Source organism: Acipenser ruthenus, chromosome 2 (assembly GCF_902713425.1).
Source record: "Acipenser ruthenus chromosome 2, fAciRut3.2 maternal haplotype, whole genome shotgun sequence".
NCBI lineage: Eukaryota > Metazoa > Chordata > Actinopteri > Acipenseriformes > Acipenseridae > Acipenser > Acipenser ruthenus.
The window spans coordinates 35,593,186-35,608,554 of record NC_081190.1 but is presented as its reverse complement, the minus strand read 5'-3'; the positions used below and the strand labels follow the sequence as shown (position 1 = coordinate 35,608,554).

General features: G+C 36.3%; 1 protein-coding gene across 1 annotated transcript in view; it reads right to left on the bottom strand.

Moving 5' to 3' along the window:
• LOC131699122 (mitogen-activated protein kinase 4-like) overlaps positions 1-9,393 on the bottom strand; it is a 54,811-nt gene extending 45,418 nt beyond the window's left edge. Inside the window, exon 1 of the mRNA XM_058995037.1 lies at positions 9,024-9,393. The gene's annotated coding sequence lies outside the window, so the exon portion shown is untranslated. The remainder of the gene's footprint in view (positions 1-9,023) is intronic.
• Positions 9,394-15,369: the final 5,976 nt, after the last annotated feature.

The following is a 15,369-nucleotide window of genomic DNA, read 5'->3' as shown; positions in this document are numbered from 1 at the left end:
GCGATCTGATCTGGGTAGTGTCTGGGTGGTATGATGCTTCTTCCACTTTTTAATGATGGACTTCACTGTGCTGAGAGAGATAATCAGTGCCTTTGAAATGTTTGTGTACCCTTCTCCTGCTCTGTGCCTCTCTACCACTTTATCCCTGACTTGTTTTGAAAGCTCCTTGGTCTTCATGGTTGCTTTGGTGCATCACTATGTGAGTTGCAGCTTGAAAGTCTTTAAATACCCGAGGGAAATTATCTACAAGTTAAACCACTTTGAGTACAGGCAGGCTGAAACCATTTCACTAATTTTGTGGCCTTTCAAACAAGTCATTTGCACCTGAGCTGATTTAGGGTTGTAGTAACAAAGGGGTTGAATACTTATGCAACTGAGATTAATCTGTTTTTCTCTGTAAATCTTACTTATTTATATTCTATATTCATTTTTTAACTGTATCAATGTGGAGTAGTTTGTGTAGATTCTACATGTAAAGTCTAATTTGAAAGTGTCGTGGAGTACGCTCAGGTGCCAACAAAATGTGAAAACTTTGCAGGGGGGTGAATACTCCTGCAAACCACTGTATATATATATATTGGAATAGCCTGTGAAAAATGTGATGAAATCAAATATGTTGGAGAGACTGGAACTACTTTATATAAAAGAATTCAGAACCACCTTTCATTAATTAGAAATAAAAAAATGAATGAACCAATAGTACAGCACTTCACCAGTCAGGGACATGACATAAATGATGTAAAGTTTGTAGTATTAGAACAGCTCAAATTAGACAATGCGACATATAGAAGAATGAAAGAAAGTAAATGGATAAATAGACTGAACACGATTATGCCAGCGGGACTCAACAGAAAAGAATGAACTAATTAACTTCAATAAATATATAACATTTAAATAAATAAACAAAATTCATTCAAAAGTTGTGCATGCTGATGCGCTTGGGGAGGCCAAATCTAGACTGATCCTCAGAGCCAGCATTGCATGATATAATAAAAATATAAGTTTATATAAAGTAGTGTTAATTAGAATTAATACAAATTCAAAGATAGAAGTAAAAATGATGTCACAATATATAGAACACCATTACATCATGTAAGAATAAATCATGGATTTGAATGTAAACAATAACAAGTAGTTGTCATGCCGTCAAAAACCTATAAATACCTCCAATGTTTTGATTCAAACACAGGCTCCCTTGAGAAAGATATGTACAACATATCGAAACGTTGGGCAGCTGGCTCTTTGAGCTAAAATATATATATATATATATATATATATATATATATATATATGAGACACTCAAAAAAAAAATAAAGCATGTTCATTATAATATAAAGCATGCTTACAAAACATTAGACATATTTACTCCAAAGGCAGGACATTTGCAAATTATGTAATTATAGACACAAAGAAATGTACCACAAAAAAAAAAACTTGTTCCATGGGAGTAAAAGGCACTTACTTACACCTCACAACATAATTACTCAAAGAGAGTGATTATACCATGATGAGTAACTAACTACCATAAGGATATTGATATGAATTAAACACAGTAATCAGGGCCCAGATTTCCACACCTCCCATCTGTTGTTATAAAATTAAAAATAATTATGATCATCAAATTCAAAAGCAGTAGTAAAATAGATCGAGATAGAGATACAGCACACACTGTGATTCCCATCTGTGCTGTTATTTGATTTAAGCATCTCGCAGGATGCCTCAACACATCAAAACTCTAGAAGTCTTCTTTTGGACAACAGCAGAAAGAACCGATCAATTTATGCTTTTCTGACAATATTTAAAAAAAATTGAGTTCTGGCCAAAAACACAAAAATAAACACAAAATGTATCTAAAATGAAGCCATTTAGATAGTAGCTTTTCCAGGTTGCTTTTGTAAAGTAAATTAAGACAGCAATGGTCGATTATGCAACAGTATGTATTTTAACCGGCTGTAGCTCCAATAGTCACCTGTCTGATGTGACCTTCTTTACATTACACTCCACAGAGCAAATGAGCAGAACATGCAAAGACATGTTCTACCATTTATGTCAGTTTAATTCTTCATAATGTATTTTTATCTCAATAATCTGCTTGACAGTATATAAAGGAAGCTTCTCAACCTGACCACATTTATAAAGACTTCTAGTTGAAATGTTTCTCAAATAATTTTACTTCTTTTGCTATTTATACAAAGCTTCTGAAATTGGAATTTGAAGTATAATTATTCAACTTTAGCATTCTGCCTCCAATGAAGAATTTGAGTATTTCTTCCCCTTGCATTTAAAATCATAATATTTGAAACATGTTGTTTTAAAAAGTTCCAGCAGATTAAAAAAAACAAGAGCATCCACCATCTTGACCACTGTCAAGGATACGTTAGGCATTCATTGGTACCCAGAGGTTAATTTATTACCAGCAGAGGGCCTTCCAAAATCGGAAAATAAAGCTCTTCTAGAGAATGCTGGACCACATCAGGAAAAAATACCTAGAGGTTCATAATGAAATTCAAGCAGTGCGTCCATGTCAACAATCTCAAGTCCTCATTTCAGAAAAACACAAATTTATAAAACAACCGAAATGAAAACTCTATCATCAATGAAAATGTATGGCAAAAATGGGAACATATTTGTTCACAGAAACAAAACTGAAGCACACTGGGGAGTTGCATCAACCTTGTTCTGTCAGCAATATTGAGTATGCATACGAGCTGCATTCATTTTTTTGTAGCCCAACCTCTGCCAGTGTCTCATATCACCTTCTCATGATTTTTACATGAGAGAAAACATCCTTCAAATGCATTATTTTGCCATTTTTCAGTTGGCAAAATACAGACAAATACAAAACAATTTTTCAGCTCTCCAAATTATCTTTTACTGGATGTATATGATTATAATCCAGAATAATCTTGTAAATGAGATGTGAGTGTCAAAGGGTTATTTCCGAACAAACACTTAACCAACTTTTCTGTTACTAACTAAGAATTATTATTTTCTATGGTGCAATATTCAAGCAAAGGCTTGCTAAGTTAGATATAATACACCCTATAACGCCTTTCATTATAATGAACCTTCGGTTATAACAAACCTGGCCCCTGGACCCCAAATAAAAAATAAAAAAAAGATAATATAAACACACACTGTCAACATCCCGGTCTGTACGCAAGGAAAGCCACCTCCACAGTGAAGTCAATTATTTTGTCTTAATAAATAATACGCGCTGTGTAACTGCATCTGACACAAAAATAATTTTATGTTGCAACAAGCTGGAAACTACATAGATCGTTTTAAAAAAGCAGCAACGCAGGCCTGTCTCTGTTGTGAATATAATATGTCAAAAAGCAGCAACGCAGGCCTGTCTCTGTTGTGAATATAATATGTCAAAAAGCAGCAACGCAGGCCTGTCTCTGTTGTGAATATAATATGTCAAAAAGCACTTGTTCAGCAATCATGCGGCAAAGCAAAATTAATTAAAGAAGAAAAAACTAAAAAACAAAAAACTTGAGGATCTGGTTAACGTTTCATGTCAAGCTTTTCATGTCAGGTTCCTTTGCTTTTCAGTTTGGGATTCTTGCATGTTGGATTAAGATTTGCTGCACTTTGCAACGATTCATAGATTTTTGCTTTTTTCACTGCGTTTTAATTCTTTAACAAATGGGATAAAGCAATGGCAGAATACTGCATACATGAGATGAACAGGTACATGTATTCTACTTTTTATTCACTATCTTATCTCATTAACTTACTCCAACAGTTTATCGTTCATTTTGATTGTCCTTTCGCTATAACAAACCCCTTGGTATAACGAACAAAAGGCTTGGACCCCAACAGGTTCGTTATAGAGAGGGTGTACTGTTTGTTCTATTTTTAAGTCACTTTAACAGCGATGAAAGGTTTAGGAACACTTTATACTGTCTATGCTTGAACGCAACCTACAGCCCTTGAAATACAGCATGTGATTGCTTGCTTGATTTACAAATATAACAATATATATAACAATATACTGTGTATATATATATATATATAACTATATACTGTGTGTATATATATAACAATATACTGTATATATATATATATATATATATATATATATATATATATATATACACACATTCATGATATCTTCTATAGTTATTGATTTGAAGTTTTTTTAAGGCTTTATCTTGGGAACCACTTTTCTGATTTTAACTACACTTTGTATAGGCATTTGTTATGAACATACTGTAGGTATACTGTACAATGACTTAGTTTTCCATGATACCATACTCAAGTGCAATGGTTTTTATATCCTTCACACAGGATATGTACTGTATGTTACTGACAGATCTTCACAGGAAACATGTATGTCACTGACTTGCAGTAGAAAGATCACTGCCTTTGAAATGACAGCTTCATGCAGTTACATAACAGCAAGTTTTATTACTGGGCTTGGTTGGAAGTTGTCAAATTCCAAATAAGAAGGAAAAAAGGGTAAGTCATTGAAATGTGAACAGGAATGCGGTGTATCATAGCAAGGGATGGAGATCGAAAAACACAGTGTTGCTATACGATATTTAAAACAAGATCCCAATTAGGAATGGTGGCTTGTTCGCTGGATTTAAAGATGCATTACTGTTAAGATACAGAGGATTTAAAACAGAATTGCTAATTTTGGCGAAATGTAAAACGATGCCTACACACAAAAAAACCCAGAAGAATGGGCCCGTGACCATAAGGATTTCATTGTGAAAGGTAAGAAGGTACTTAACTTAAGTGTGCAAGTACTGTCGAGTTACTACTATACATATTTTGACAGAAAAAAAAACACCCAAGCATCGTGGAAAGTAACTAAAAACAATAATTTCATACAGTATATAAAAAGCGAAAAGCCCAGAAAAAATTCAAAAATAGCTACAAAATAAGCACAGCAAAATGAAATTAATAAAAACAGAAGCCCTACTTATAATATAGTGAAGTAAACAGAACAGCAGTTCCTTCTCCAAATATTGGATAAATATACTTTTCAAGTGATATTTTTAGGCCACAATCAATTATACCCAAACATCATGTGCTAAACAAAAGTGCTGTGGAGAAACAATATCTACAGGGAAACAATGCAAAAAAGATTTTCATAATAAAAATAAAATTATATAAAAAAAATATCCAAACAAGTGTTATTCCTTAACGGTTTTGGATACTATGACACTTTCTTCATCTGTTACTGCAACTCTTGCCTCTTTCTGTCCTATTGTCGACCGTCCTGCTCACTCTTCCCCTCGCCAGCCACAGCTATCCTCTACACTCCGCTCATCCTGTAATGAGCTGTGCACTGCTGAGCGGAGATGGAAGAGATTCAAGCTACCCTCTGATCTAGACCACTACTGCTCCCTCCTCTGCTTCTTCTTGGCAGCCCTCACCTCTGCCAAACACTCCTATCAATCTATCATTCTGTCCTCCATTAACAAGTCCTCCTGACTTTTCTCCACCTTTTCCTCCCTCTTCAAATCCCCACCTCCTCTCCAATCCTCCCCCTTTACACTTGATGACTTTGCCTCCTTCTTCTGCTCCAAATTAGAGTACATTCAGAAGGTATTCTCCAGAACATATTCTCCTCCCCCCTCCCCACCTAAACATATCCTGCCTACCTGCCCCCCTCATTCTCAACTTTCACACCTCTACAAGACTAAGACCATCGCTCCTTACTCCTGGACTCCAGGCCAACTACTTGCGCCCTGTATCCCCTTGCTATCCAATCCATTGCCCCCGCTAGTTAATCTCTCGGTCACCACTATAAGAAACATGCAGCTTTTGCAGACGGGGTGTGTTAGACTGAGTTGGAGAGAGGCTGTCACGTGTAAAACAAACTGCAAAGGAACAAAACTAATGCTACTTACTTTGAACCGTCCTGAAGATACTTGTGTCCTTTGTTTGTTTGTGTTTGTTTATTTTGGCCATCATGCCATTTTCTTTTGTTATTTGAAAGTTTGTTTATTATTTTGTAAATAAATACTGAGGGCAGCCAGCAGCTCATTCAACCCGCCAGTACATTGTTTGTTTAGATTCATTTCCTGGTCTGACGTCACCTCATAAACCATTCTGCGACAGCCCCCCACATCTCCTCCTGCATCTCAGAATGTCTCTCGGCTATCTCAACTTGGACACATTCACACCACCTCAAACCTCTCTAAATCTGACCTCCTCCACTTTCCTTCTGCTTCCTCTCACTTCTCTGACCTCTCCATCTCAGTCTCCCTTGACTATTGCTCTTTCTCCATCTCCTTCTGCTAAATGTCTAGGTGTTACTCTTACCCTCTCCTCTCAATACATCTCTTCTCTGACACACACTTGCCGCTTCTTTCTCAGCAACATTTTCTCACTACTTATTCCACCCAACTCCTGTTTAAGCTATTGTACTCTCCAGATTGGACTACTGTAACTCTGTCATTACTGGTCTCCCTGCTTTGGCTAGCCGCTCTCTTCAGCTCATTCAAAATTCTGCTGTTCATCTTGTATTCTCCCAACCTCGCTACTCTCATGCTACCCCTCTGCTTCTCACCCTCCACTGGCTACCCATCTCTGCTTGCATTCAATTGAAGACCCTTGTGCTTGCCTACCACTGTCTTCACCATACTGCCCCCTCCTACATCTAATCCCTCGTGTCTCACTACACCCCCTCTTGGCTACTCCTCTATGGGCAGACTGGTCATGACTTCCCTTCACTCCCCATTCTCCCATGCCCGCTCCTTCTCTTCCCTAGCACCCTCTGTGGTGGAACCAGCTACCAGAGAACTTCAGGACTGCTCCGTCTCACTGCCTTCCGCCTCCTCAAGACCCGCCCAGTTTAGACTGCACTTGTAGATCTCTTGATCTACCCCTCCTACTATGCTATGTATTCCCCTGACCTACGCACCACGTTACTGGTTCCTCAGCTGAGGCACTCTCCTTGCACTACTAATATGTAATTATGGATATAACTTGTTGTAATCCTAACTTGTTACATCCTATTTCATATTGTATTTTAGTTGTAGTATTTGCACTTACTGAAAACTATACAGTATTTAAATATTAATTTTGCATTGTAACCCTGTAACATCTATAAGTTACCTTGGATAAAGGCGTCTGCAAAATAAATAAATAATAAACATACTTCACAGTTTATTTTTCATCTACCACTAGGGTGCAATGGAATTGGACTCTTGTCTTATTCTAGCTGAATGCATGGCAGTGTACAGGGTATCAACAGTAGATTACTTTCTAAAGGAAGGCGTGTAGTTTGGGGGATGTTCAGTCCTGAGCTTGTTTAATAGACAGCATATGAGAGAATTAGAGCAGCTACTGTCTAATGCTTATACCCCTGTTCCTCGTGATATACAAGTTTCACAGCTCTGGCAGTGATCACTGACTGACCCTACTAGGTTATTACCTGTTTAAAACTTCGGAAAGAGATTTTTTTTTTAATGGCTGGTGATTATTTTTAGATTAAAAGCTTTCTAATGTAAAGCCCTTGGGTGAAAGCAAATTCTTGGTAACAGCACAGTTTCCTATATGGAAATGTATGCAAAAAGAGTGTTGGGAATAAAAGTATGAAACAACACTAGGGCTAAATTCTCCTATCCTTTAAGTTTTTATTTTTATTTGGTATTGTTCTATATTAATACCTAAACAGTGGTGCATCTAAATAATGCTGCTCTTCAAGATTATATTAATCTAGCTGGGGGGTTCCACCAGGGTTGAATTTTTGATCCACTTTACTACATTACAAATACATTCAAAATGCAACTGGACCCATAATAGAATACATGCTGCTCATTACATTCACTCCTTTTGCAGTTGTGTTTCTTTAAATGTATATATTTCTAAAGGGAAGTTTAATCTTGGTCTTGATTGCCAGCATTTATTTTATTTTTTTACAAAGTGTTCAAGTGGTCCACACACGCTAATAACTGCAATACACAAGTAGTATACCATATAGCATGTTAATAAAACATGTTTACATTTTATCATTGGGCTATGATTAGTTTCCTCTACCACCCCATCGTCCCAATATATATTTTTTAAAATAACAAGTAATAGTTAAGACATCATGTTTTTGACCAGAAAGCCAATATCAACTTACAACATGTTTCTTGGTTTAACAGTGCCTGATACTGATACTTCAAAAAAAAAAAAAATCTAATCGTTGATGTAAATCATACATATAATAATTTAGCAACTTCTTCAGTGAGATGTTACATGTCAGTCGACTACAACGTTATTGGGTCCGTTTTACAAATTGAACTAACAACAGTTTTCTCATTGCTGTATAGTAAGCAGTTGTTCCTATTCCACAGATACGAAGTTGCGAGTTGTGCTCTGTAATGACACTGAGTACGGACGTTTAACAAACTGGCAGCTGCGCTTTGAAAATTACGGTTCCAGTTCCATTCCCCGTCATAGTTTATTCGAGGACATGCAGGCTATAACGTCAACTGAATATTCCGGGACAACTGAGTATCACTCACGCGTATTGCACATTATACCTAAAGATGAACTAATATCCACAACTATCTCCCCCAAAAGACATGCATGTTTTACAAATTAAACCAGTCAAATAGTAATAACAAAAGCCAAACTATGTAAATAGCCTAATTAAAAAAAAAATTCTCAGTAAAAAAAAATGTTACATTCATTATATATATATATATATATATATATATATATATATATATATATATATATAACACAATTATATTATATATAACACAATTGGTTAATTTCCATCTACAATAAGTTGTAGTAAGGGTGCCCTTAATCCTTTGTCGAACTGTACAGAAAATAAACCAAATGTGCCCTGTTTATTCATTCGGAATCTCAAACAAAAACTCAAGGCGCACAATTACAAAAACAAATAATGTAAGTTTGGTACGAGTAAACCTGAAAATGGTGATGATGCTGGCACGCAGGCTTCTCAAATAAATTCATACACTGTAGCCCGTTCATACACTGTAGTGTAGCCCGTTCCTCTATGTACATCCACCATCCCACATACACATACAGGGACTACTTACCATATTCAGTTTTATCAGTTGGCTGAAATACAAAAAAAAATCTAGTATTTACATTTTTTGCAGGCAGTTTCAAAAAAAAAAAGTAATTGATATTTTGTTTTATTCGAGTTACAGCTGGTGAACCTGTTCTTATCCGTCCTTGCGATCTGTTAGCCCTTTCTTTTGAGCAATGATCTAGGTTATCACAAAGCAGCAGTGTCATAGATAGCGAATGCCTGCTCCTACTGTATCTCTCGGTTTTCCTTGCTCGGTTTCTCCTCTTTCTGTTTTGAACTCCTCCACCGTAGCGCAGCCCCCACAGCAATGACGTCATCGTGAAACCCGTCAATCAGTCTACAGCCACCTGCTTACCCAAGCGCAGCAGCATCAGTGAATGGAGCTTTTTGAACAGTGCAAATTCCGTTGAGTACAATTCGTTTTTTTGGGTTTTTTTTTTTTTAACATTTTCTCACTCTGTATCAGTGTCACGGACACACGCCTCCACGCATACTAAGTGGACCAAGAATAGCTGTATTTGCTCTTTAAATCCATTTTTTTTCTGCAAATGTTATTCTATGGCATAATGTGGTGATGTACGTGCCAAAAGGAAAAGCAAATCTGCGATGTCCCTCAAGATTCCCGACAATATAAATCTGGCGCCTCGCACGCTGCAAACCAGCTTTTCTCTAGCAACAGAACTACAGTACTGCTAGAATTAAATGTAATTTCATACCCACCACAGCCACAGGCTTTGCTAGCAACACTGTACTGGACCTCTGCTGCTGAGAAAAGCTGTTTTGCAGCGTTTCAGGCGCCAGTCCGGAATCTCGAAGGACACAGTAGATTTGCTTTCCCTTTTGGCATTATCAACATTGTATATCTGGATAGTAGGGGGTATAAAATGCATGCCTAAATAATGAATACAATATTGATCACTTTTCTCCTTTCCTCCGAATTAGGCACTACATAGCCCCTCTTCAAATCTGCATCTGATATGGGTACAGAGCTGGAGCTAGGTTAGAAGGGGTTCCAGAGAGAAATTAATTACATTTCACATGCTCCTCCGAACCACTGGAGACGACTTCTGTTAGAGAGTGTGGAGACTGGATTTCTAAAAATGTAATTAAAGCAAAGCACTGTGCTTATATAATGAGAATAGGCCAGAGGTCAGAAATGCATACAAAAGGGCCAGTCCCAGTGGCTTATTTTATGAAAGCACCACTGCTGGATGCAGGGAGAGTCTCGAACAACAGCTGGCACTATCTGGTTAGGGAGGAAAAACAGTTCACCTCATCGTCCTTCAGTGGCTACTGACTTGGTAGCTCAGTAACATCTGTGGCGTAGATAACAGCGGGTGAAAAGAGCCATTTGGGTTGACAGCGTGAATGGAGGTTGGCGAAATTATATTGTTGCAAATGAACAGACACATACCGGATATCCTCTACGTCAAAAGGGTTTATACAAAATCTAAAGCCATGCCAATGAAATATCTTGAAACCTAAGTAAAAAATAAACAAACTAAAAAAGTATCACTGTAGCACTTTGTTATAACAAAAGCTATTGGAGTAAATGTCAGTGAACATAAAATATTTAGAAAAGAGACTGTGTTATGTGTTTGCAACATAGGTAACAATAAATGTTTATGAAAAGCTGGAACAAAAAGCACAGTATTGACTGTTGAATGGAAAAGTCAGTACTGATTACCTTTTAGATTTAGAGGTATACACTGAACCTAATATTTGATGCACAGTAGAAGGGATTGGCTAATACTGAACAAGCAATAAAGAAAGATTTATGTTTTATATTGATTATTGTTGGATAAGATTTTTTTATTGAATCTTGATGTCATGTTTTTATGTATTATTTATATATTATCTGTATCATACAGCTTCCCAAAGTAATTTGACTACCTTATTATGATACAGTCATAATGCATTCTTATTATTTATCATTTTTGATACATTTTTTACAACAAAATTGGCTTATTTTTGAACAAGCATTCATTTAGCAAATTGTGATTGGATTCAAAGTACAATTATTATTATTATTATTTATTTCTTAGCAGACGCCCTTATCCAGGGCGACTTACAATTGTTACAAGATATCACATTATTTTTACATACAATTACCCATTTATACAGTTGGGTTTTTACTGAAGCAATCTAGGTAAAGTACCTTGCTCAAGGGTACAACAGCAGTGTCCCCCACTGGGGATTGAACCCACAACCCTCCGGTCAAGAGTCCAGAGCCCTAACCACTACTCCACACTGCTGCCCTCAATATGTTCTTTATTTATTTATTTATTTATTTTTACAGGGGACAGCTGTATGTATAAGTGACAAGACATCATGATTCAGAGCTGGGCTCCAAATTCCATTCTGAATCCCAGCATAAAGTATTCCTTACAGTGTGTTCCAGTGTGTAGCTTTAGACTGATACATATATTCACAATGTCATGCATATAAGTGGACTAAGTATAAACACTAGTCTGGAATATAAAGAGGTATGATACCACCAGAATAATGTTGAAAGCAAAGACCAATGAACACTTTGACATGTTTGAAGTGATTTACCTTGATGGCCATCATAACTATGCGGTACATGTAAGTAGTATTTGTAAATATGGGTTTCCATGGTAATGAATATTTTGTAAAATATGTAGGCTAGTGTTTGAATTTAATAATATTTTTGAAGGAAGTCCCAAACATTCTCTATGGTCTGCGTTGTGTCTTTTCTTAGGATGGTGCCAGCACACATTGGCTAAGGCTGGAGATACATGTGCAATTTATTAAGCTATTTATTCTAGGCAAGTGAATTGAAAATAAGAATTGTCCACATTTATTGATTGGCAGTTACGGCTCTGATTGGATGTTGGATCAGGTATAAGGGTATTGGGATCAGAAAACAAACAGCCTTTCCACACTACCCAAATAATACACGATCAGGATGCACTGAAGCCATGTTATTGTGATTCACTTCATTCACAGTCAAGTTTTCAATATGTGATGATGGCACATTCTGCAGGTGATGCAAGAGATCTGTGGAAAAATATCTCATTTGTAAGGACATTTGTTACAGCTAGAACAAGAAATAAATACAATTACAGTGGAATTTTTTTCTCTAAAAAATGTGAAATGTTTTTTGTTGATGTTTGTATTTTTTTAAATTTCCTTTACATTGTCCCGTTGACATCATGAATCTAACAGTTACAAAAAGCAATATATATATATATATATATATATATATATATATATATATATATATATATATATATAATGAGAATATACACACACAAATCAGGAGCTGTGAAAGTATGTGTTCAAATTGTAAAAACAATGTGACAGACTGTTCCACCGATGCTGGAATAAAGCACACCCAGCAGGTATTTCAAAGACGTTCAGTTTTGAGTCTAAATACTCAAAGGGGCATGCAGCCTAAACCATAACACTAACCCTAAACCACACTGATCCTACTTGAGCTGCTACCAGTACATCATTTTGCTGTCAGTTCTGACCTCAGCATTATATACTCTCTCTGAATTGTAAAACTGCCTGCCAGCTAACCAGGCCTCGGCTTGGTCTAATTTCAAAAGCCACCTTTCCTTACCACGTGCTCATGCCTCAAGCAAACCAAATACTGATTCGAAAAAGTTCCTTAATCTTATGAAAGGACACGAAATCTCGTTACCAGAAAGTAAAAGTCATATCCTACACAAATAAAGGAAGAATTGCTACTTTTCCTATCAATGAACAAAATACAAAATGACAGCGTTACAAGTATAAAAATAACTGCCACAAAAATATCAGCATTCTGTATCTTAACTGATATGACTTTGTAAAGTACATAGCCTCAGCGTACAAGGAATACCGCCCTCAAGCAAGCTTTGAGAAAGATGACCAAAGAAATGAGTATCTTTTGTAACCCTGATGTAGAAGTGAAATACATGTCCTATTCTCCTTTCTTGCCAAGCTCTTAGGAAGCAACTGCTGTTTTGTTTTTTATGCAAGAGCAGCCCGTAGCCTTTCTAGCTGTAGTTCTGGGAACAAGCTGCTAACTCCTGTCCCCGTTCTTATTTTCTCTAACAAGGTAGAATTCAATTAACTTCCAGGCAGGCAAGCAGTCAGCTTATTTTTCAGTAAAAAACACCACCAAACAAACTTCCTTAGCAACCCTGGGGGGGGAGGATTTGGGTGTCGGTAGACCACTATTAGAGGAGTGCCAGAATATTAAAAGGGCTTTAAATATGGAGATATTCCTCCACTTGGTAGAACAAAAATGTGTTTGTATTTTTTTTAAGTCTCTAATATAGGAAAACAAGTGTTGTATTACATTTAAATGTGCTTTACATATTTTGCAAGCTGGCTTCCATGGTAACCACCATAAATTGGAATCACATTCTTAGTTTATATAACTACTTATATCTGGTGTTTTTTTTATTATGGTATCAAACCTTTTGTTTGTATTTATCAGTTATACTTGACTTATGCAAATTAAACACTTTCCTTGTGTTCTATCATGAAGCTAGAATTTAACAGAACAATTACATTTTTTCACTTTTATTTAAGTATATGACATGCCACATAGAAGTGGAATATACAATACATTACCCTCGCAACAGTAATTTGTTGGAGGTTAAAAATTAAATGTCTAGAACATGTTTGCTCCAATGCTTTTCTACACATCCTTCTACTGTGTCTGTGCTGTGTATTTCATTTTTGGTTCTTTGCGTTAATATCGTTGAATAAAATATACTGCTCCTGTATAATTTGGAAGAGTTCTTTCATCGTGCTTAACCTGAGTTTGCTACTGTAGGTGTGGCTATGCTTTTAACAACAGTTGTATGTGTGTGTGTGTGTGTGTGTGTGTGCGTGTGTGTGTGTGTGTTTTAAGCAAGGGCTGCATCTTCAATAGCTGTGAACCTCAGAATACAGTTAAAAGCATTCACAATATATAAAGAACAGTGAGTTACATAATGGCAAACACTATTTCCAGCTGATCATATTGTGAGTCAGCATTTTTCGCAGAGGGGAATGTTGAAGGTTTTCAGTTGAAAGCAGAAAGGTGATACAGATACTATCTGCCAAGAAATAGGGAACCAAAACAATAACAAGATGACTTTGTGATTTCAGTCCAAGGCTGGATATACCCATGTGGCAAAACAGAGCTCTATTTAAATGAATTGAAGTCAAGTAGTAACAGAAATACACACACTGGTAACCTTCATAACCACTGAAAAAATATCCTTAATAAATCTTGGTACCAACAGTTGTATTAAACTCAACCTTGAAAAGTTCACTGTGATACAACATACCAAGAATAGTATGGTAAACAGCCAAAATTTGTTCAGCTAAATATAGTAATAAAGACCAAAAAACAAACCCGGTATGGCAAATCTATGTTGCATAATGGGCAAGCATGGAATATCGCTACTAAATCATTAATTAGTAAACCTGTGTATAAAGCATGGTAAAGAGTGAAACTATATTCGGCATTAAGTGTAATAATATAGGGCTCATTTGGCTGTAATTAAAGAATATGAGGTTCTGACATATAACAATTATCATAGCTTACCATGTGCAAGGAACTATTATCTAGAAGTTATCAACCATGGGTCCCATTCAAACATTGAGATTAATAAAGTGGGAGTGCTTAGATCCCTTTGCCATTTAAGTTTCTAAAGCAGTACAACATACCTGTGTGCTCTCTTGGAGTACTTCATTGTTCTTTTTAAGATGCAGTGTCCTCCAGTGTACTCAGGATCAAAGGCAAGCAATTTGAGAACACTGCACATTAGCCTGAAGCTCCAGAACCCTGCACTGTTTGAAATTTGAAAGCACTGTACAGCACTCAAGATACGTTGGCTTTTAAATTATTATCACAAATAACTTTAACCCTTTACTCTCCAAAATTACTATTAAGGAAAAGGGCTTGTGAGCTGATTCGTAAATGTATTTTTTTCTTTTTTGAATCCTGTGCAACATATACAGCATTTGAACGTGTACTTGTTCCTATTCACTTTAGGGTTCTGCAAAGTTGAAGAAAACATTCTAAGAGTTTACAAAAAGAGGTGAGAACTAAACCTAAAGATTTATAACATATAAATGCAATGTAATAAAAAAAACAGTAACTGTTAAGCTGGAAAGGCAGATTCATGTCCTGCTTTACCAACTAAGGAAAAAAAAATATTTCCAGATGAATGTCTTGGCAACTCAGCAGCCAGACAGTGTCTCTCACGTAAGAAAAAATAACATAAACATATAAAAAAAATATAATTCCTGCAGTTCTTCTGTGTCATTTTCTATTGTACTCTTTTTCTGAATAAAGGTGCCTTTTGACTTGGGTTGTGCACACCCCTGCTCTGTAACTC